The sequence below is a fragment of the Colossoma macropomum genome, unplaced genomic scaffold (genome assembly GCF_904425465.1).
Source record: "Colossoma macropomum unplaced genomic scaffold, Colossoma_macropomum, whole genome shotgun sequence".
NCBI lineage: Eukaryota > Metazoa > Chordata > Actinopteri > Characiformes > Serrasalmidae > Colossoma > Colossoma macropomum.
Genome location: NW_023494792.1, coordinates 38,417,507 through 38,439,414, shown reverse-complemented (window position 1 = coordinate 38,439,414; position 21,908 = coordinate 38,417,507). Strand labels below are relative to the sequence as shown.

General features: G+C 39.8%; 1 protein-coding gene across 1 annotated transcript in view; it reads right to left on the bottom strand.

The window, feature by feature from the left end:
* Positions 1-21,908, bottom strand: part of syn3 (synapsin III) — a 141,223-nt gene that overhangs the window by 45,022 nt on the left and 74,293 nt on the right. The window lies entirely within an intron of this gene.

Here is a 21,908-nt window from a genome sequence, read left to right as displayed (position 1 = left end):
GATAGGCTCCCCGTGACCCAAACTAAGTTTTCTATCTATCTGTCTGTCTATCTATCTATCCATCTATCCATCCATCCATCCATCCATCCATCCATCTATCCATCCGTCTACACATATACTTACACAATACTGTGCACAAGTTTCTTAAGCACATTGTTTTAAACCATTTATTTTGGCAAAAGGTGTTTGTTTAAAATGTAACAAAAATTTCTTATTTTATAATTATACAAACAATTCTTGTTACATTCTACTGTATTTATATTTGTTTGCATTAATTCTAATATTATATAGTGTATTTACTGGCAAAAATTATTTAAATTGGGTATTTATAAAGCTGATATATATACAGGGTGATTCAAAAAGATTTATCCGATTTCAAAGCACCATTTGACAACCGTATTTTTACAACCGTGAGGTGCCTAGGAACCAAAGAGGGGATCATAGAGTTTCTTACTGTCACAAGAAGATGGCTCCCTTCAGTCTGCGAGGAGATGGCGACCCCTGAGCAGAAAGCGTTTTGTGTTTTCCACTTCAATAAGAGTGAATCCGTCATAACTGTGCAATGTAATTTTCATCGGCAGTGAACTCCAACAGCTCAGAGCGTTCGCCGTTGGTTCCACAACACTAGATAATCTCCAAAATCACATTGAAAGAGCCGTGAGTACAGTGACACCCGACATGCTCAATTCAGTATGGGATGAATTTGACTATTGTGTTGATGTTGTCCGTACAGCTGGAGGAGGTCATATTGAGCACTTATAAATTACATAATAAACTTTATGCTCACTTAAACCATTTACAGTTTACTGCATTGTTCTGTAATGATTCACAAGTGAAATAAATCATTATGAAATCAGACGAATCTTTTTGAATCAATCGGTACTTTTAAACTTTTTCCCTGCCTGAGACAATTGCACAGTACTATATATGCATCTATTTAGTTACTTAGTCTTTTTTACAGGTTCCCAGTTTCTTTTTTCCCGTAAAGGATTCTAGAATGTTATTGTTCAGTTAAGCCCACGTCTGATTGTCTATCACTTGATTAATAGTGAAAATAATCAGATGACTTGATTACTACTATAATCAATAGTGACAGCCCTCAGTCACACAAATGGAGCTGGAGGAGTTCGTCTGCTGTCTTGAGCAGTTTATTCAGGTCAGAGACACTGTAACTAAATCCACAAGTGACCTAAAAACTTCAGTCTGCACAGAGTAATGCTGAGAAGCCACTGAGGGTTAAACTCGGTGTTTCACTGCAATCCTGCGGAAGCAGGTGGCCAAGTGATCTGATTTAATAACAGTGAGCATAGAGAGTCAGTTCATGTACCTTTGATCAATACAGATACTGCTCACTCAGAAGTGGTGACCCCCCAGGATTGAGTACAAGTCCAGACAGGACAGCCTATTTTGGGGCAAACTTTGCTGTGGTCTCTGTGTATTGTGCCAAAGAGTGGATACTGGTCTTATTATGACTAACCCATATTTTGTCTGGATACTGCGCCCATATGAGCCGTCACTCTCCAGTGCCACGGGCAAAGCGCTGGGCTTTGCTGAAACGGCTCTGCTGAACCCATCAATGGAGAAGCACATTCCATTCTGTCTAGCCGAGTACACCAAGCCTACCATTTCACTTCCAGAACACTCCGTGCTGCACCTTATGAAAGCTGAGGGCTATTTGAGTAGTTAATATGGTCACACCCTTGTAGTGTTAGTTGACGGTAAGCTGCAGAACAAATCCTGCTCCGGATGATAAGATCTGGAGAGGATGTTAAAAAGTGATAAGGTCAACATACATCTAACAGGAAAGACAGACAGAGGTGTAAAAATGTGCAAAGTAGGAGAAATGGCCTTTTGTTTGTCGTAGATAACATATTTGTAACCATTTCATGTAATAACTTTCTGTGAGGCAGCTTTCACATGCATTTAACACTTCAGACGTCTGGTTCCTGTCACCACCACCACTATGAACAATTTTGAAAAGTTTCTCTAGAATGAAGCATTTTACATCAAACCACTCTGAATGACTTTGTTTACATCTTAATCCTTTAATTATGCATACAATTTTAAACAAAAATTCCCCTTTAAAGTAAATCTGAAATCATAATAAGCCTTTTTACTTGTGACTTCATGTCTTTGGTCATTTTAAGCATGATTTATCATATTAGATCATTTAAAGGACAAATGTTTTCTTTCCACGTAATCTTGCATCAAAATATAATGACTTTTATCTGCCTCTAAAACGATTCCTGAGTTTTTATTACATCACCATGCTCCGGTGGGCTAGAAACAATAATATTCATTAATGACATAATGTTTCACTTCCCCCTCACACCACCCCCACCTATCACTGAGAAAAACGCTCAGCTAGCTCAGAGACCCTTCTTGACAGCCTACGATGCTTCATCCAGAAATATGTCACAGTACTGAAGGAAAACGTTCTGTCATTTCCAATCAATTGATGTTGATTTTGAAAACTATGTTTCAATGCCCTTTTGTAAGACGAAACATGGTCAGACCAATAAAGCTTAATGAACGCTGGAGAGAAAGAGAGAGAGAGAGACAGAGAAAGAGAAAGAGAGAGATAGTGTGAAAGAAAAAAGGGAGAGAGAGAATAGAAAGCGAGAGGAGAGAAGAGAGTGAGAGAGAGCAAGGGAGAGAACGAAGAGAAAGAAAAGAGAGAGTTAGAAGAAAGAAAGACAAAGAGGCAAGAGAATAGACAGGGAAAGAAGAGAGAGAGTGAGAAAGTGAGAGAGGATTAGAAAGAGGAGAAGTTTGAAGTTTGTGAAGTGGACTTCATCTGACACTCGTTCTGTAATTAGAATGGCCTTTTCTCAGCGTTATGGCCTGATAAAGCGAGAGTGGAAGTGGTTAGACATGCATTTTGCAAATATTATGCTGCAGTGTGTCTATGTCAGAGTGCATTAGGCTGATGTAATACAGATATGAGTCAGTGAAAAGCTGGCAGAGCTGAGCTGCCACTCTGAATGCATATGTTTGAAGAAAAGCACCAAAACCTTGAAAGGACCCAAAGCAGCTGAAGTTCTGTGGCCCAAATTTGGTAAACATAGCAGTTACAATCTAAACTGCACCTAAAGCGTGAGAAGCTAATTTATCAGCTATGACGTTAATATATGACACAGTCACGCAAAGAGTACCAGCTGCTCCGACACAACATTTAACAAATAACAGCCTCTTGTCCATTCGAGATGAGCTAATTCAGCACCACAGCAACTCAGAGCCACATGCATATGATAAATGACTTATCATCTAATTATCAAGGTACTGGATCACTTGACTGGTATGAGTAGTGTACTGATGCAGAGTTTCCTCAGTGTTCTTCTTACTGAGCAAACTCTCATAGCATGTTCTGTTTGATTAAAAAAACATCATATGTTTTATTAAGATTACAGCAAGAGCCATTAGCTCGAAGGAGTTGATTCAACTAGATTCGCTCCACTTGTGTGACCCAAACTGACATGCCAAAAGTCATGGGACAGGAAGTAGTATCATGTAGGACCCCGAAGTGCAGCAACTTGACGTGGCATCGATTCCACAAGTGGACGGAAGACGCCTGGAGGGATGTTGAGCCATGCTGTCAGGAGATCCACCCAGAGCTCAGTGTTATTTGTAGGTGCAGGATCTCGGTGCGAACGAACCTCTCCACGATATCCCATAAATGCTCGAATGGGCTCATGTCGGGCAAAGATGCAGGCCACACCATTACCCGGAACTCTCCAGAATGCTCATCAAATCAATTCTAGACAACTTGGGCCGGACGGCATGGCACACTGTCCTGTTGGAATATCCCATCAGTGTGCGGGTACATGAAGTCCATGAAGGGCTGCAAATGGTCACCAAGCAGACGTAGTGGTCTCCGATCAATGATGCATTTAGACAGACCAGTGGACCCAACCCATGCCATAAGAACACACACCACACCACAGTACAGAATCACATCAACCTGCACAGTGCCTTGTTGACAACTGGGGTCCATGGCTTCATGGGATCTGTGCCACACACAAACCCCTACCATCAGCCCGACACAACTGGTACCATGACTCATCAGACCACGGCAGTCCTCTAGATAAGATAAGATAATCCTTTATTAGTCCCACAACGGGGAAATTCTCAGCTGCTGCAACAGGCTGTCACTCACGCGGCGCCATCTTGGAATCTCTAGGGTCCATTTAGCAACCTCACGAGCCCAGGTGAGGTGCTGTGTCCGGTGTCGTGATGTTAACAGAGGTACTCTGGTGGGTCTTCTGCTCCCATATCCCACGGAAGCTAAAGAACACTGCACTGACCTGCGGGATATGCATGTGGGGTCACCTGCATTGACTCACACTGACAATTCTAGCCAGATGCTGCCAGTCACAATCATTAAGCACCCATGGGCAACCACCTTGCTGTCCACTGTGGGTGGCAATGCCTTCTATGATGTATTCCCAGTACACACATGACACTGTGGATCAAGGAATGCTAAATGCACGCACAACTTCAGAAATGGAATGTCCCAACCGTCTGGCACCCACTTTAATGCGTCGTTCGAACTTGATAATTCACGTTGCCTTGACAGGAGCATGCTGGCCAGTGTTCAACCTCACTCACAAGATAACACCTCACAACTTACACAGGTGTGGGCGTTCCCAAGCCATCCCCTGAAGTAATGCCACTTCATAATTAATTTATATACTGCTATACCATGACTTTTGGGACATCAGTGTATGTTGCTGAAGTCAGAGACCACCCTTTACTTATTTATCTTTCTGAGGAGATTAGATTGCATAAGAAAGGACAAAGCCAAGTGAAAACACAGGAGTTTCCAAAACTAGAGTTCAAAAAATTATTAAAAGGTCTGGAGAAAACAGGACATCTAACAACTGTGCAAGAACTGGTAGGCCACCAAAGCTGTCACCATCAGATAAACTGTACTTAAATCTTTCATCTCTCAGAGAAACTCAAGCTCCACTCTTGCTTCAGATCTGAAAAAAATCCACAGGTTTTTCTGTCCATCCTTCCACTGTGAGAAGAACAACTCAACACTATGAGTCTGAAAGGATGTGTAGCTGTCAAGAAGCCCTACTTGACAAAAAGGAGATAGAAAAATATTAAACAAAGAAGCTGCTGGTGTTTTCAGAACAACGGAATGACCACTTTAGAGCCCAGATCTCAACATCACTGAAAGTGTTTGCAATTACTTGGACTGTGAGAAGCAGAAAATGCAACTAACGTCTAAGGCTAAACATGTGTGGAAAAATAACTCTGCAGATTTTTTTAAAAACCGAGAGGAAATGTTTGGAATCTGTAGAATGGAATGAAACGAAACAGTAATAAAGGTAAAGGGTGAACTGAAATACTGAAAAAGTTTGTATTATATTTAGTTGTTGAGACTCTTCTGTAACTTTCTGCTTATATTGGTTGCTGCCAAGCAACAACCTTTTATCTCCATTTTTTAACTCTTTTGCACAAGTTGAAAACTCAAGCTACCCTTTGTATTGTGCTAGAATTTCCTGATGAATGGACCAAACAGAAATGGTATAAAATTACTTGGAAAAAAAAAAACGTGTCACATTAACTTCCAATATAAGTTGAGAAAGTTTCTTGCCTGCCCTGTAAAGTTACCATTTTGAAGACACAAGCTTCTGTTCCAACAGCAAAAATGTTTTCTGTTATTTTTTGCTGACACCGAAAAATGAATAACTTGTACCTCTTAATTTTTTAAACCTTTTAAAAATAAATAAATGAAGGGTGGTCTCTGAGTCTGTACTGTAGGTAAGCACTTCAGAGTCAATGAGGGCTTCTTGAAAACAGGAAAGAAACAGGGCTCCAATGACAGTTTGGAGGACACTGACTTCAGTCAGAGTGACTGATAATTAAATGATGTTATTATAAAATTCAGACAAGAAAAATTCATTTTTGGTGAATCAATGATGATATGCATAAGATAACACATTGTGACCTTACATATATGCCATACACATGATCTATTCTGGTTAGCTCAATGATTTAAAGCTTCAGGTTTAGGTTTAGTGTATGGAACACAGCTTTCACATGATAATGTGATTAGACGCAGCTTCAGTGTTCAGAGAGTTGAGCAGGTGAGACAGAGCAGAGAGCGCTGCCAGCTCGTGATTTACTACTGCGTTAATGCCCACTTATGGAAACTCCTTTCACAAGGAAGCAAACAGGGTGCAACAGTGTGTGAACATGGCAGAGGCTTTCACTCGCTAAGCACATCACATGAGTCAGAGCACTTTCTCAATCAATGAACATCTACTCAAGGAATTCTGTTTTCAAACATGACCTTTCAACTATACATCCTGGCTGACTGCTACCAAATAGCATGTCTTCTGAGATCTTCCCTGTAAGATCTTCAACACATAATTTTAGGCCAAGCTTCTTCTCAAAACAACTGTGAAACAATGTCTCAGGCATCGGGCTGTGTACTGATGTAATAACCTTCTGTGAAGAAGCTTTGAGAGGCATTTATCGCTTTTGATGTCTGGTTTTTATCACCACCACCACGAACAATTCCGACTCATCAATTTCTCTTGTATTTCACTTCAAACCACTCTGAATGACACTGTTTACAAAATACTTTGTTTACAAAAAAATCCATGCAAAAAGGCACCTTCTGAAATCTAACTAATGAAAAAAACGGCACCTCTGACCTTGCCATTCTTTCACATCAGCATCTAGCATTTTGCCTTTTTTCTCCCCTTCCATACCATACAGGTTCCCAACTATGGTCCTGGAGCAGCCCTGTCCTGCACATCTTAGTGCTTTGCTGCTCTAACACACGCTTCAACTCAGAATCGGCTCGCTAATTAATTAGTTAAACATGCAGGGCACCAGACTAGAGTTGGGAACTGTCATAAAGTATCAGCACAGGTGTCAGTATATGAGCATATAATTATATGAAAATGCAGCTAGCAAATGTACAGAGGTGAGGATAACAGCAGCTTTAGCACGGATTGGCACTAGCCGCTCATTCATTCATCTGTACTTCAAGCTGGCTGCATTATAAGGATATACAGACAAACCAGGAAACAGATTTGCTGTGGATAGTGGATAGACCTAGAGACACTCAGCCAGATGCTCTCAGTGGAGACAGAGAAAACATATGTACAAGACTACACAATGTGTAATGGTCTTCAACCATGAACCTGGGAGCCCCGTGCACTGCACGTTTTTATGTTTTCCTTGCACTAACACAAGTGTGTAATGTACAGTGTGGTAATTCCCCAATGAGTCATATGAGGTGTGTTGGAGCAGAGAAAACACAAAAATGCACTGCATGTCCACCAGGAGTTGTACTGAGAAGCACTGGTACGAGGACCTAAAATGTGAGCTTTATGGCTAACCTTTTCAAAAACATGCGTTCTAGTCAAGATCAGCGCTCTCTGGTAGCAGTGCACTATTTTTGCTAATATAGGGAACTGCCTTGCTACTGCTGGCTATGCATTTGATGTTTCACACAGAGCCTTGTGTAGTTCAAACTCAGTAATCCACCTGTCTGTACACTACCATATATGGGCATTTTGCATGTTTACAGTTATATACTAGCAAAAATAAATATACTATAACTCATGTATTGCTGCACTGTGTATCAGGCCCTCTCCTCTCCCTCATCCACCAACAGCAGCATTACTAGGGTTTAAAATGCTATGTGCACTGACCAACCACTTTATTAGACACACCTATCTTTTTGGTATACTACAGGCCATAGTTCATCTGTTTTCATGCACAACTGGTGTTAGTTCTTCAGCAGTCAGCAATCAGGACCACTGTCCTGGATATTTTTGGGTGCCTGATTATTCTCAACTCAGTAGAGACACTAAAGTGTTTAAATCTCTAGTAACAGTGCTGTAGCAGTACAACACAGCGCTGCCCCACCACTCAAATAATATCTGCTCAGTGGTGGTCCTGTAGTGGTCCCTTTCCACTGATAGTTGGGGTAGAGGACGGCTGATAAATTGTCCAGCAAAAGATGGGTTACATTCAGTCAGTAACTGTAAACCTACAAAGTGCATCTATATGGTAGGTGTTTCTGTTATTTTGTGTATCCTCTGTATAGCCACCTGCATCCAGAGTTTGGTTTCACATAGTTTTATATAGTTTTAAATGATCATAGAAAATAACCCGTCCTTTACCTGATTACGTTATCTACAGTTGGTTGCTCCTGTAGGGTTTCTTGTATCCTGCTCAGAGTTACAAAGCCAGTGGTCAGAGGAAAGTCACTTGAACTTGGGAACTGAACCAACTAGTTGCACAGTGCTCTGGCTTGTGGTGCTAGGCCCTACTAAACTAAACCACAGCTGCTCTATGAATGAAAAAACATTCATATATTAAAATTATTAATCAAGACGCTAGCGATAGTTTCTCAAAAGGTTATGTACACGTATGATAAGATGACACAGTTACACTTAACCTCATCCACGTTAATGTGGCCCACCAAAGCTGTTTCCCATAATGAACAATATACTGTATAAACAGCAGAGCCATTAAGAGTGCTTTAACCATAACCATGTCCTACACCACCTCCTGATTCTCTCAGAAATAAGATGACTCTGTTTAAACTACAGCATGACAAGACATAACAGTTTAAAAACTTTCCAATAAAGGCTCAATGAATGGATGGATGAAGCCCAATGAAACTGTAACAGCCTGTTGACTGCACTGTCAGGACGTGCAGCTTAATCACGGAATATCACATCAGTGTTATGAAGCAGAGGCTGAAGAGCACAGGGTCCTCGCTTTCCCAGGCTAAAAGTAAACGCGTTCCAAAGAGGACCACAAAGGGGATTCCTGCCTATAAAAACTGAACTGCGATGGGTACCGTCCAGTCGACCTCAAACACACCCGGCGTTCAGCAATGTGATCCGTGGCTGAACAGTGACCACTGGATAGTGTGACTTGCCAAAGACAGCGAAAAGGAGCTGACCAAAGCATGTTTACACTTCACACCCAATAAAATGTTCACAGGTTGCATGAAAGAAATTGTTCCAAAAAAATACGGCACTTTGACACCTGGGGCTTAGGGATACACTGCTGAGAGAATTACTCCGGCCTCTGATGTGACAAAAAACATTATTTATTTTATGCTGCCGCATTGTGATCCACTAAAGTTGTGCTTCAGGAGACAAAGAAAACTTCCTATAGCACTACCAGTCCTCGTTTTTCTGGGAAGGCTCTGAAGCTTTTAACATCAGCCTGACGTTTGTGGTGGAGTTTTAAACCTTTGACTTCTTAATACACTGGAAAAATTCATATCTTGGCAAGCGAAAGCATCTTACATATAAGCAATATATCAAATATTCCTTATTCCTATAAGATGGTTTAAAGAAGTGTATGTCTTTTTTTTACTTAAAGTGCTTTCATCAAGTAAGATTCTAACTGCACTGACAGATAACTGTACTTCCTTCAAACATTGTCATCTGCTAGTGAAGTGAACCAATTTCAGAAAGACATTATTGTTGACAAAATGACTCAAAATGTCTAGAAATAGCCTGTGTAATAAGAAACATTAGATCTATTGCCTACATTTTAAATGCTCTTGCCAAGATGTCATTTTTTCCCACTGTATCCTCTACAAATCAAAATCTGCTTATCCTATTTGACAAAACGCATAACCTAAAAATGAGTAATAAGAAAAACAAGGGGGATTCCAACCACATGTCTATATTTAGCCTGTGCGAGCTCCCTGTTGAGGCCCACCTCCGGTCCCCTCTGGGCTGACGCATGTATCCCGCTAACCTCTGACCTGAACTTGCTCCACTGCAGTGAGTCACCAGCACCCACTCTTCCTCCTTAAGCCTCTACTGACCCTCTACCCTCCTCATCCTCCTCCGTCTCCTTTCTCCCACCCACAAGTGGTCCTTTTCTAGTATCAGTTCCATTTACTGGAAGTAGACGAGCACAATAGGAGGCATCGCAAACAGAGCAGTTAGCAACCATAGTAGAAACATCTGCTAAGGCATGTGTTATCACTCAAGCTGGATATGTGTGTCTGCCTTCAGGCTGGAGTCAAGAACATACATAAGAAAAAAAAGGGTAACACTTTATTGGAGTTGTTCACTTAACAATTTTAACACATACATAATTTGCTTGTAAATGTTATATAAACATTTATGAATGCTTATGTCAATAACCACAGGCATAATGCCGTCTGTGGTTGTCTACCCTGCCTGTGGCTGTCTATACAAGCATTCAGAAATGTCTGAGTATGACTTAGAAGCAGGTTACATATATCATCGCTGTTGTAACCAAGCCTCAATCTTATCCTCGAAGGGCCGGGGTAGCTGCAGGTTTTCATTTCAACAAAAGCAGGAGGACACATGATCAGATCTTTGAAGACTGACCAATAGATTATGCAAGTAGAATCAGGTGTGCTCTGAATGTTTGGAATGAAAACTTGCAGTCACACCAGCTCTTTGCGGGTGAGACTGGACACACCTTCTGTATAGCATGTATCCTAGATAGCTAGAAAGTCATATCGAACCTGACACTGCTGCAAGTTGCAGGAGTTTGGCACTGCAGTATTAACCATAGTAAAACTGAGAGGCAAAGTAAAACAAAAGTAAATGACAGGTATTATTCTTTAATGTCATTTAGGTTGGTAGTCTATTTTTATCAGCTCTGTTCATGTTATTTTCTGAGGCTAAAATATCATGAGTGTTTAGTCTTAAGCGTCAAGTGGCTAGTCAGTCAAGAGCGAGTCTAAATCGAGTGGCTGGTGAGTTAAAGGCGAGTCTGAGTTGAGTGGCTAGTCAGTTAAATAAAAGTCTGAGTCAAGAGGCTAGTGAGTAACAATATGGCTGACCACTGATCAATAATAAATAATGCAGCAGGTACCATCTAACAGAAGCATGACAGCTACCTTTCTTCCTACTTTTACACAGATAAAACCACAGGACAGAAACACACAATACCTTTTCATATAATTCACTGCAAAACCACAAATAGTATTTAGCATTTAGATTTTATTGTGTTTGAGGAAGCTCAAGTCTCATTTGGGCTCCCCCTGGCCTCCTTGTAACTCGAAAGCTGATGGCAATGTTCCCATACTTCAGGAATACCATAAAAGCCCAGTGCAAGAGTGCAGCGTTCTGTGATATTAGGGTGCTACATGGGTTCCATGTAAGGTTCCTTCCATTCTCTCAACCTCAATTCAGCCTGGACTTTTCCACACTGTCACTGCTCTGGATCGCCACAGCATCCCTCAGCTCCTTATTGTCTTACATCATAAAACTATACAGCAATTTGGGGGCCTTACAGACCACAGACTAAATCTATACACAAAAACAGGGAGACAGACGGGAGACTGAAGTGAGTGGTTTGTGTTTTGGAACAAACTCCAAGCATGACCATCCCACTTACCATACTCCTTCTTCTCCAGCCTGGAGAGCTCCCCTTCTGTGGGGGCGGCTGCCGGGTTATGTTTGAATTTCCTTTTCAGGAATAGCCCTGGTGTTCCAGAAGAGCCGTAAACCTTTAAGCGTTATCTGACAATAGCAGCCTTGCACATCAAAAGAAGCACTGTGTGATCTGGCTCAAGTGCTGCTGGCAGGAGGAGCGAGCAGAGGCGGGCAACAATGATGACAAATCATGCAGAAAAACTCCATGTCTAATTGCAAGTCAAAGCTAATACATTTTAGAGTAAGCTGGAGGACAGGACGTATTCCTCTTCAACACAACTAGTGCCAACTACACTCCACACTCCACGTACTGGTAATTGGTATAGAACCTTTATGCAGAGGTTCCTTCAATCTTAAAAAGGTTCTTCATGATCATACATCTCACATCTCATTTACAAAAATGCTTCTTTAAATAAGCACCTTAAGGAACAAAAAGTTGTTCTATGCAGTTACTCTAAAGGGCCCTTTTTTTGGTATGTTCTTCATACTTTCAGGTTCTTCATACTTTGCTAAACTTCTCACCTGACAAGTCTTCACAGGTGGAAAATACTTAAATAACTGTACTTAGTTACTATATTTAGTAGTAATGAAATGGAATACTCTTGTACTTTAAACCAATTATATTTCCAAGAGAAAAAAACATACCTTTTACAATCATTAAAGTACTCGTTACAAATCTTTTGTTCTTGTCAGTCAAGTTCCTAACGTTTGACTATTATTTTATTAAAAGAATCAATCAAATTCATATCAGTATGCAATGAAACTGTCTGCCACACTGCTTTTTAATCACTGCCCCAGGCTTGTGTCCTGCAGTGCTGAGGAAGTTAAGGAGAGAGAGTTCAGTGTTTTGCTAAATGACAAAGATAATAATATAATGGTTATTACAATGCGACACTATATTTGCAATGAACTGTCAAACATTTAACAGTTTGTTGAAAAAAGTTAAGATGAGGCAAACTCGCTAGTGTGGAGTGTGATCAGCTAATCTATTGCCAAGCATTACTTTAATGTAAAAAAAACAAACAACAAACAAACAAAAAAAACACAACAAAAACCCTCTCAAGAAAGCGCAGTGCTTCAAAGGACATGAATGCGGCTTCATAATCACTGCTTCAAAGAACCAAGCTGTTACTGATGAAATCTGTGCTCATTAAACCTTGCTATCGAAAGCCACTGCTTTATGGTTTTATGCCTGTATCTGTCAGTGTAAACAAAAGGAAAAGGTTAAAATGACTTTATAAGGATAAGCAAATCATGTAGGCTTCAAGTAGGATCCTCTGACTGAAGTGTTTCTCTCAGGCTTCTGTTGAAACATTGATTACAAAAATCAGCACACAAGCATTCAAGCATAAAAAATGATGTATATTTTTATTTATTCCTACAGTTCTATCATGTTAGGATGTAATTAGTATTCAACATATATTGTAGGTTTACACTTCAACGAAAGTTCTGTCCACAAGTCACTCAAAACATCATGGGACGCAGGACTAATATGGATAAGCGTCTCTATATTAAGTGTCTCTAATAACTATGTAGTTACACATTAATAACATATGCAACAACAATGTAACTACTGATGATTTAGTCAATGTTACAAATGGATTCTAGAAGCACAGCCTACGTAATTACACGTGTATCAACTTCAGTTTTGCCTTATGTAATCAGAGAAGCACATCTTTTTGATACACTACAGATCAGAAAGTCTTTTCCAGCAGTAAAAGAAAGTATATTTTACATAACATTACATTTATGTTTTACATAATTACTGTGGAATAACTGTTGTAACAAGGTAACCTAATCACATCACATTAATTAATACCATTCCGTAATTACATTGTACCTATATAACAACTACACAGGAACTTTTCTGTAGTATAGTGTTAAAATGACACTTTCAAATAAGTGGACAGTTCCTGTGAAGTTGTTATATAGGTACTGTGTAATAATGGAGTGGTAATATAGACACTGCTTTGGAGGTAAGACAACACATTTAATTAATGTCATAAAAAGTTAAAACTGGCTACAATGTCACTAGCAACATAAATATTAGCTAACCGTTAGGAACGCTGGCAGATACAGTATAAGTAAGGTCTTAATGTAAGTTATTACATACTTTCTTTTACTGCTGGAAAAAAAAAGAAACTGCTGTTCCAGTCTGATTACAAATGTAATTACATTTACGTTATTACTCTTGTGTAATTACATGAGAGAGAATAGGCTGTTATAACTATTAAGATACACTTGTGTAATTACTTAAGGTGTACTTCTGTAATCCATCTGTAACAGTGACTAAATCATTAGTAGTTATATTGTTGTTGCATATGTTGTTCACATGCAACTGTAAGTTATTAGAGACACTTAATATAAAGTGGGACCAGATAAGCTTCTAACAGTTGAATTGGCACCTTCAGATGAATGCATCACAATGTATCAATGCAGTTCTGTAATAGCCATGTTTATACCACACTCTGTCTCGTACTCCCTTTCACTGTTGGACGTGGACACTGACAGGTCAAGTCCAGGATGTTTAACAGACAGCAAAAAAACACTTTCCTGTTTAAGGGGCACGGCGACCAATTCAACACGCTGTTGATTCCTGCTGTCAGACTCTCAGGATGTCAATATCAGATAGCCTCTCCCTTACATCACATTCATCATATTTTGTTGTTTTAACGTGTGAGACCATGAAGATTACATTTTTGAGCGCCTGACAGGCTGAAGTGGAGCATACAGATGAATGTCACAGGTAATTAAGGCTCCAACAGTTTTTAAGCATCTGTTTTTACATAAAAAACACTGAAATAAGGTTTTGGATAAATATGCTCAGCAACCAGGGGTCTGTCTCACAAAGCAGGATTTCTTTAGGCTTAGTTTGATTGAACCCTGGATTTTGTGTCTCACAACTCTTTACCAGGCTACATGACCATGGCAACTTATGCTGCACACCCAACTTGTAACCAAGACAGGTTAAGTTTGGGATTTCTGATCATAAACAGCACTTGCTGAAACTTAGTCAGGAACCTTGTCTAAGTACAATTTGCTCTGTGAGACAGATACCAGAGCTGGGCCCTGCCCAGAAATGACAAATGTATAGGCAAAAGCTCTTTGTTATTGCCAGTACATCATCCCAATCCATTGACATCAGAGGTATATTTTTGGATCTCAGTTGTTTTGTAAGTTCAGCAAGGCACATCACATTTGTATTAGAGGTATATTTCTGGATCTTAGTCTTTTTTCTTCAGTCCATTGAGTCCAAACACATTTACACCAGAAGTACATTTTTGGCTCTCCATCATTTTCCCTCCTCCTCCGTCCAATGTATTTTTTAGCCACTGGATGAAAGGTATTTCCTCTGAGTCACTTGTCCAGTTCTATTTTGTCATTATGGAGCCATGTGGGCTATGAACACCTCCAACAAACAATACAACACAATAGCTCTTGTGTGGTCCCCCTGGAGCCGGTCAGCACGGTGGATACAAAATAGCAGGCGATGCTTTCTTTTCTATACTTAGGCTGCTGAAACAAAACGAACACTCTTTCTCTCCTCTGGCCTACTTGCAGCAGTCCGTGTCCATGTATCATTATGCGCTACGACACAGGCAATGACAACCACACTGAGAAAAAGTGGAGAAAGCATTACACCAGGGTTGGGATAGCTACTGAAAAATTAGTAGTTAGCTACTTTGTAGCTACTTTCCCAATATTTGTAGCTAGCTACAATTTAGTTACTTTTCCAGAAAAAGTAGTGGCTACTTCATAGCTACTTTTCCAGAAAAAGCAGTGGCTACTTTTTAGCTACTTTTTGAAAAGTAGTGCACTACTTTTTAGCTACTTTCAAAGCTTGATTGTCAGAATGTTTGTGAATCTCCATCTGACACACCAAACAAGCAGAACTGAAAGTGTGAACAAGACACTGCATTTAATCATGTGCCAGAAAGAAACATACAACTGAAAAGCTGCAAATGTACAAAAAGATCACCAAAAAGTAAGTTTAAGTGTAACCAACAATCAAACTTACGCAACCAAAGGTGTGATATCCAACAAAAACTAGACGAAGTAAAGGCATCATTCCAGGTTTTTCCTAACAGAAATCAACAAAAATAACCAAATACAAACCAAACAACTTTGTGCAAAGCATTTTCAACTGTTGAAATAAAACTGCTCCAATTTAAACATTTCAGCAAGATGTGTACAGATATGACATTTAGAGTCCTTTAAACTTCAGCAACACTTTAGCCTCAAAACTTTTATCAGTGACCCTGGCTCTGTTTGGGGTGAGAATCAGGCCTAAATAATCTCTCCACTGCTGCAGAGCTGTTGTGGCTCCACAGCAGAACTAGGTTTTTTAAAATAACATAATCCTCTTTTGCTGTAAAATCATTATAAAACACAGTTCTAACACAAGTTTTCACAACAAATGATCTTAAAGGCTGGAGTTAATGCATAACTGCTAATTCACCAACCTTTAATGCTGAAGACTGACGCGCAGACTGCTGGTCACACAGCAATGCAGATAACGAAAAGGCAAAGAGAAAGATTTAAGACGAACATTGATAGTTTGGAAATGAATGGACTTATTTATATTTGTAAGCACTCAGCTGGTTTCCTCATATGTTTAATCTGCAACAAGTCGTGAAGCTGAAGTCGCTTCTCATCCACCAGCTTCTCGTTCGAATTCTCCCATTCCACCTTAAATGGCACAGCAGTACAATCCGGTGCCTCAGGCACCATTTAGGGTGGAACGGGACAATTCGAACGAGAAGCTGGAGAATGAGAAACTCACTTCAACCTCGTAAAAAGTCGAATAAGGTTGAGAGACATTTTACAAGAAACTCGTGGAAAAGTTTCCTGTGATGTGAGAAAAGCGGCTATAGCTAAAGTAAGTCTGCGTTTTTTGTTTATGTTTTTTAGCCTATACTAGTACATCAGCACATACTGAGACATATTTACAGCCATGATGGTAAAATGGACATAGAATGTTGTGGCTCCCAAAGTGGTTTCATTTTTGTTGAAAGGACAAAATGGCTCTTCATAACATTTCGGTTGCGACTCCTGAGCTAAGCCTACTAGTAAGGGGTGATCAGCGCGTGCCGGTTTGCTCGAACTGTCCGCAGCTCAGTCAGGATTGCACAATCGCCACTAGCCCAGTTAACGACCGCGTTCTATAGTTCAAATTTTGCGCAGATTGCCTGAAGCCTGTAGTGAAATTGTAGAGAAAATTATTGCTATAGCTAAACAAAAAAGCTACACAACTATTAGCTACATTTCATAAAACTGTACAGCTATAAGCTACAAAAATTTGTAGTTAGCTACAAAAAGTAGCGCGCTACTTAGCTACTCCCCCATCCCTGCAATACACTCAGCTACGATCTCAGCTATCAGATTTGAATTCTGAGTCAAACATCACTAGCAGGCTCTCCTATACCACTGACATCCCAATTGAAAAGGAATAATATGTTTTGGTCTCAGAAGGTAAATACAGCTATAGCATAGTTTTGGATTTTCACTGGAAACAACTGATCCCCCTAAAATCATGGCCCCATTTTTAGGGGCGCACAAAAAATTGGGACTAGATCTTAAGTGCAGGTCTACGACATGTTGATATTGTAATGGCTGCAAAAGTGTATTTTGGTGATTACATGCTTTGAGAAATGCTAAGTCCGCAAGAGTGGGAAGGTCGGTACAAGGAAGTGACATGTAAGAGGCAGTAAAAATATTGTTAACCTCACAGTCCTCAAACCTGATGCTCCACAGGGTTTCCAGAACTGGATAAATCACATATTGTCACTGTTGGAACAAAACCTGGTACCTTCGTCATTTAATTTTTTTAAAGAATTTGGAAATTCCAGCTGCCATTTGAGAGGCTTTAAAATTTTGTGATGAATTAAGCAATAGTAGTGCTCCAGAATTACTGAAAAAAACAACGCACCGCAACTATATCATACTTGCGTCGTGGTTCTGGCATGACTCTGGCCATAAACGAATGCATTTACATCAAAAGTAACTCCCGTCTGCAGCCAGATGCCTCTCCACATTTCTTCCACTTTGTCTCTCGAGTCTTTTGAAGTCAATAAGGCTCAGATCCAAGTCAAAGTCCGAGTCATTGGTATTCAAGTCAAAGTTAAAGTCCACCCCTGCATCAGTCACACTCAATATTGATGACTACTTTCTGGTGAACACTTGGTCTCCACCTAAGTAGCTGTGGTTTAACGAAGTAATGGAAAACATCACTCGGAGGGGAATGAGGCAAAGGTACAGTGAAAGCGTTTCCCCTTCCTCCTCCTTTTTAACGAATTGATCTTGGTGCCGCCCTTTTGTGGTTATGCATCACGCACATTATTTAAAATGTGTAATCTGAAAAAAAAATTATGAAATGCGTAATGCGACTGGATGAGAAGACAATTAATCACCAGAGCTCCCTTCTTCAACTACACCTATGCTTTCTGCGGACGTGCTTATCGAGTGCTTAAAGAAAATACAGCGTGTCTTTTGGATACGCCCTCATTGCTTTTCACCACGCATTAGCTGTGGATGTAAGATTTACTTTGCATCATGAATATAGGGTCCCAGATGTGCTTTTTGGCTTGTGTACTGATAAAGCTCAACCCAGTGATGTCATTTGGGCAGAAAAAAGATGACACCTTGATATGTTGCATTTCATAAAGCTAATACAAAATCATTACTAATTACAGTAAAAACTGGATATGTAACAAGGGCTGGCTTTATTCGATCTAGCCATTGGAATTCTGTCAAATCGATGTAAACATGAGGTGACCTCACGCTCCTGACAAATGACTAGAATCAGATGCAATTACACATTTTTTGAGCTAAGCATATTAATACATGAATATACTGTAAGGAGCCAAGTGTGACAAAAAAGTTCATCAAAAGTTCATGTTTGTCCTGGGTGTGGATATACAATCACTTTCAGTCTATACACACTATGATCAGCTAGTAGAAACACATGTCTGAACACCGTATTTAATCGGAATTTGTTTAATCTTACCATCTATCTAGCTGTCTTAAGTGAAAGAAATGTGTCTTCAGCTTGCAAATTTTCAGTCAACACTGTCAAACAAAAAACAAACCTTTTTCTGTCATTTTACATCTTTTAATTAGGTTTGAAGGTTTCATAAGGTAGGACAATACATATCTGCTTGACTTGGGCCACAGAGAAAACACTGTAAATAGTAGAACTAGAGAACTAGACATGATAAACTACATCACATTATGTCAATACACTTTTGTACACATATTGATGATTGTCGATGAATAAAAACCATTGTATTTATATTTTTCCATAGTATTTTGTGAAATGTGGCACGACTGATTCTTTTTCTCACCTGTTTCAACTGATCAAACCTCAGTAAAACTAAATATCACCAAATATCAATATTTATCATGTACTGTGAAAATGTCTTGTAGTATCATGATATTATATTTCTAACATTACTAATTTGAGCTGTTATTTAAACTCTAATTCATCCAAATTATTGCTTTTTAGTTCACCTAAAGTACAAACTGAACTGACTAACCATGTTTACAGTGTAAAAGAAAAAGCATCTTCAATTGGCAAAAGAAATGGCCAAAAGAAAAACCATGAAAACTCATTTTATAGTTACTAACATGGCAACTCATACAGAATTAATATGAACTGGGGTTATTTCTATATTTTGTTTTATATGGAATCAGTTAAAATTGTTGAGAAAATTGTTTATCTCACCTAAATAATCCTGTCTGAGTAGTACTTTTGTTGGTTTTAACTAATGATCATGCGCCCAATGTCACGGTGGCGCAGTGGGTAGCGCTGTCGCCTCACAGCAAGAATGGCCTGGGTTCGATTCCCTGGGTGACCAGGGTCATTTCTGTGTGGAGTCTGCATGTTCTCCCCGTGTCTGCGTGGGTTTCCTCCGGGTACTCCGGTTTCCTCCCACAGTCCGAAAACATGCAGTCAGGCTGATTGGACATGCTAAAATTGCCCCTAGGTGTGTGTGTGTGTGTGACTGTGTATGTCTGTCTGTCTGCCCTGTGATGAACTGGCGACCTGTCCAGGGTGTATCCTGCCTTCCGCCCAATGACAGCTGGGATAGGCTCCAGCACCCCACCGCGACCCAGAAGGATAAGCGGTTTAGATGATGTATGTATGTATGTATGTGCCCAATGTAAGAATTCATTATTAATGAACATTCAGGGAATTGAATGTATTTGACTGTAAATAACTGCAATTTAATTTAATGACAAAAATGCAATACCACATGCAATTTCAGTAAGTTACATATTAAGTTTTCAAGATTACAATATGTTACGATATACATTTTTTCTGACATCTGATAAGTTGAAACAGACAAAGTAGTGCCATGTTAGAAAAATACTTGTAAAAATTAGGAATACAGTGCTTTGTATTCAACATTTTACACACTGTGCTGTACTAAATCCAACTAAACAGGACTAATTATGCTCTTTGTAATCAAACATACAGTTGAGAAGTGTTGTTTAAGTATTGATCATATCCACAATTTGCTCAGAAAAATATACTGTGACATAATTTATGACGATAACAATAATTATTGTCATATTACCCAGGCCTCTGTAACGTTCTACTTTTTCCGGTCTCTACTTTTTTTTTTTTACAAAGAGGAATATACTGAAAAAGTTCACTGCCCTGACCTTAGCCAGCCCTTTTCAACTTTAGCTGACCACCAAAAAGCCTACGTCATCGTACATTGGCAGGCACCGGTTCATGCGTGAACACATTAACGCAAACTCAAAGTCAGACAAGTGAGACATGGGTGGAGAGCTCAGAATGAAGACAGCATCTCTAAGGAAATTGCTGCATGATTCTGATAAGCTTTTTGTACATAAACGAACACTTTCGCATCGCCCATTGAGTCTAATTCTGATGCAATGACATTACACAACACAAACATGATGTCCAAAAAGTCATGTTCCTCATGTGTGTGAGACAGTCAGTGGGTCTGCATTATTCAGAGAGATTTTAAGTAGATATTCAACAGCAGGTAAGTCATTAAGAACTTTTTGAAGGAAAGTGAATCATTTCAGGAGAAAAGAGAAGGAAGAGTACAAAACTATCATACTCAGAAATGCACATGCTAATTCATTCTACATTACCTAATGAGTGCCTTGTACGCAAAAAGGGCACCCACAGGTCATGAACTTGTGACAGAAGTCCAAATAGATCCAGGCCATATGCTCAATCGATACTGCAATAATACTAAGCATTTCAGAATGCTTTGATTAACTTCTGAAAAAGCGCCTCACTGCCGCAGGTTGTGGATAATGTGAGAGTCCTATGTATGCCAAAAAATCAAAACTGGAACAGGCTTAGTATAGCTGACAGTGATTCATTAAAATATGCCAGGATTGGCTATGATCACATGTGTACATCCCTAATATCTTCTCTTTGGAACAATATTTTCTCTTAACATAATATTTATAATACTTTCTCTTAATGTTATTCTCCACTGTTATGTTTTCTGATCACAGTGCTAGACCTCTTGTCCCCCCCCAGTGGTAACTTTCCCCTTTATCCCCATATGGGCGCACCTGGACGTAGGTAAGAGTCCTTAAGCGCATTAGGCTTCCGAGCGAACATCTGGGACAGGTTTGTGCAACGCATTGGCTAAGCATGTATCGTACCTGGTGAGATGATGCTTTCAATTGTACTTGCTTTTTTAAATAAGCCAGTTTGCTTATCTACCATGACTTCCTATATAGTACATGTATAATGCAGCTCAATGAAACAATAATTAAATAAATAAATGTGTTTTAGTTCACATTTGAAAATTTTCTTCTCTGTCATGTTGAACAGAACAACCACATGCACTATGAATGGTCTTAGCCCGTATCTCAAAGAATCGTGAGAGCCCCCTTAAACCCCAAAATAGGAAATGGGACACCCTACAGCCTATATAGGACCACAACACTGCAAGTGCCCCAGTTGGGACAAGGCCAGGTGTTCTTAATGGCTTGGTTCAGGTACGTTGGAAGCTGGGACAGAGCAAAAACAGACCGTCAGGTCTGACCCCACGCCCATCCTTGTTTAAGGAAATAACTAAACCTGAGAGTGATTTAATGCTGATTTTGAGGGGTTGGAGGGTGGGTACCTTGGCTGGTTCTCACTGCTGTTACACAACCCGGCACCTTAAACACCCTGGCAGAATCAAGCCTTCAGTGCGATATCTCTGCTCTGCTCTGTGAAATGCTTACATAAAAAACAAGAGGAGGAAAAAAGAAGAGGATTAGGCCTAATTTGACTAATTCAAGTGTTCAGGCCCACTGCGAAGGATTAGGGGGTTTTGTTCACTGCAAGTTTACCCTATTGCACTTGCCCTCTATTTCTTAGGGCTTTAGAGGCTATAGTAGGAGATGAGAAACTGAATTTATGTAACAGTAATGTGCCAAATTATGAAGACTGTTCTCTTTGCTTTCTTTCAAGTTCAATGAGATGATGTTCCTCCAGTGCCAAGACAT